The sequence below is a fragment of the Stenella coeruleoalba genome, assembly GCF_951394435.1.
Source record: "Stenella coeruleoalba genome assembly, chromosome: 2".
In the NCBI taxonomy this organism is placed as follows: Eukaryota; Metazoa; Chordata; class Mammalia; order Artiodactyla; family Delphinidae; genus Stenella; species Stenella coeruleoalba.
In genome coordinates, this window is record NC_137147.1 from 91,427,500 (window position 1) to 91,430,637 (window position 3,138).

Below are 3,138 nucleotides of genomic sequence, written 5' to 3' on the forward strand. Positions count from 1 at the left end.
CTCCTAACCAAAACCAAATCTAAGCTCTTAAACCACCCACCAGACAAAATAATATTCTAAAAAGTCCAGACAATTAAGGAAGAAATTGGTTTGAGATTAAATTGTACATAGGACATAACCTACTTTCCTCAGTGCATTTAAGATAATTTCATATTTTTAATTTATTTACTAGATATCATATCAAGTCAGTTTAGCCTCTAGTTCTTATAAACTTGAGTACGAATTCTAGCTATTCACCCAGAATAATAGAGTCCTAGTTCAATAAAACAATGTGTATATTCTTTTAAATATACATGACATGTTTATAAATAAACAAATGAATTTGACTTTGTATGTCCAGTGTTCTCTTTTTCCTTTTAACATTCTCTGTATTTTAAAATGAACTTAGCTGTGTATGTCTAATATTCTCCTTTCTTTCCAATTGTCTTTTCAATCCTCTTTCTACAAAAAGCAGGGAAGGGGTAGCAGAGGGAGAACATTGGTGATGAACTTTTAAATTCTGTCAGCTCCCAGAAAGCAGCACTCTACCTAACTTTTATTTTTTTATATTATTAAAGTTTATATATTTTATTAGAAATGTATCTCCTCAATGATTGTCGTCTTCACTTTAATCAAAGCAGATATAGAAGGCTGAACAGAAATTTGGCTACTAGGCCAACTCGATCCTCCAAGACACTGAGAATCTCCCGACCTCCACATGGTTTCCATCCCAGACCCCCTAAAGAAGGGGAGGGGCTTAGGGAGCTCTACCTTGTCATGTACCATCAATAAAGTACACTGTATCCAGGGAAAAAAAAAAAGAAAGAAAGAAAATTTGGCTACTATGATTCTTCTGTGCTAATAATACAAAATGTTATTTAAAAAATAAAATCAGTCTTTACCTAAATATAAGAAGCTTTATTTATTTACCAGCAAAGAGTGATACCACAAAACAAAGGAAATAAAGTCTCTTAAAATGTTTATTTTTGTCAGAATAGCTGACGATTTTCTATTAAGTCTTTTGGTTTATTATGATAATAAGCCTTCCCCCCTTGAAAAATCCATTCAAAATATCTCAATCCTTGAGGTAAAGAACTTTAAAAAAAAAAAAAGAAAATCCCGATTTTTTTAAAAGAAAAAATTCTTAAAATTCCTCTAAGCTTGATAAATAGAAATAATCTCTTCTTGTTCTACTCTGGTGAACAAAAATGTACTTTATACAGCAAAATATCCAGTCACTTATTGGCAAACTGAAGGTGAGACCTATTCATTTACATGTTTTATTCAAACAGTGCAATACTGCCACGTTCATATAGACTTTCTTTTTTTTTTTTTACAGTTACCAACACTCTTCTGGCAAAGACAATGTTTTGAAATGGCAAAGGCAACAGAAGTTTTAGATCTCAAAGCTCCAGAAAGGAATTAACCTGATTCTTCATCATCAAGATAGTCCTCGGCATTGCTTAATGTTCGGACTGCATCTATTCCCTGTTGCTTTTTCAGGAGAGATGCACAGGCAGCATTAGCCATGTCCAGGGCCAGTTTCTTCTCATTGTTTCTTAAGTCTGTTCTAGCAACTTTTGCCAGAAGCAACTGGACAATATCTGCATAACCCTTCTAGGCAGCAGCATGCAAAGCTGTGTCTCCCAACTTGTTTTGTTGGTTCAGTTCAATGTTTGGTTGAGTAAATAGCATTTCCACTGTATCTCTGTGACCCCCCACGACAAGCCCAGTACAGGGCAGTGCTTCCAGCTTTGTCCAAGCCATTAACACCGACTCGGTTGTCCAAGCACTCTCTCAACCAGCTCAAGTTGCCTCTTTTTGCAGCTTCGTGGAATGGATTGTCAATGGATTCTACCTGCCCGGCCACATAGTTGCTTGGGATCAGTCCCGTCCTGCCTTTGGAGGTGCCTTTCCACCAACTGGTATCACTCGTGTCAGTAATGTAGATAATATCACCTTCTTCAAAGTACAATTCATCTGGAGTTTGGGTTCAAAACGTATAAAGAGCTCTGAACACTTTAACGTACCCTGGTTTCACCGGTTTGGGTGGCAGCTTCGACATCTCTCTTCCTGGAGCACCATAACTTTTAAATAAATGTCCCTGAAGAAGAATGTTTCTTTAAAATGAGTTCAGTTAGAACTCTTTCTATGCAGTATGGAATGATAAATTGATTTAAAATTAGTTATCGACTTACACCTCCAGAGAGAATTTTAGGCGGCTCGCAAAAATATATAAAAAGCTCATGACAGAGTTGTAACAGAGACATAGTGAAAAAAACAAGGCCCGCCATGAGATGGGTGAACATGCCTTGAAGTCTGACATACTTGCTGGAGGTGGGCCCTACACATGGATTTGGTCTTTCTGGCAGGGAAGAGACCTGGTCAGTAACATGATTCACAGAATCTGTGAGAAAGAAACTGGTCTCTTCTTCAGGTGAAACACAGCCACTCAGACCTGCCCAGGAGGGTGACACTTCAGACAGATGTGAGAAAGTGACAGCAGGGATCACACTCGGTCAACACTGGGACAACTCGATAATCTAAGCCCTAACAGTCTACGTCAGGGCAGCACAGCTGAAGTAACACTGGTGAGAACATTTTTAAAGGTTTCACTAAAATCACAAAAGCAAACGTAAAAACAACTCTCACAAACATAAAAACAAATAAACACTCACAGAGAATCTAAGTTTGAGCGATACCTTCTGGATTAAGTTGTTTGTCAAAGGTATACCTGGGTAGGTATCTGAGTGAAATCACTTGCTGAATGTAGTTATTAAGTTTAAGTCAGTTATCAGAGAAAGACAAATATCATATGATATCCCTTATATGTGGAATCTAAAAAAAGGGTACAAGTGAACTTATTTACAAAACAGAAATAGAGTCACAGATGTAGAAAACAAACTTACGGTTACCAGGGGGAAGGTGGGGGAGGGATAAACTGGGAGATTGGGATTGACATATACACACTACTATATATAAAATAGATAACTAAGAAGGACCTACTGTATAGCACAGGGAACTCTTCTCAGTACTCCATAATGACCTATATGGGAATAGAATCTAAAAAGGAGTGGGTATATGTATATGTATAACTGATTCACTTTGCTGTACAGCAGAAACTAACACAACATTGTAAATCAACTCTACTCCAAATCA

General features: G+C 37.1%; 1 pseudogene across 1 annotated transcript; it reads right to left on the reverse strand.

Annotated features, from left to right (window-relative positions):
• Positions 1-571: 571 nt before the first annotated feature.
• LOC307182748 (osteoclast-stimulating factor 1-like) lies at positions 572-2,349 on the reverse strand (annotated as a pseudogene). Its single transcript has one exon. The product of its transcript is annotated as an osteoclast-stimulating factor 1-like (transcript).
• Between the last annotated feature and the right edge of the window lie 789 nt (positions 2,350-3,138).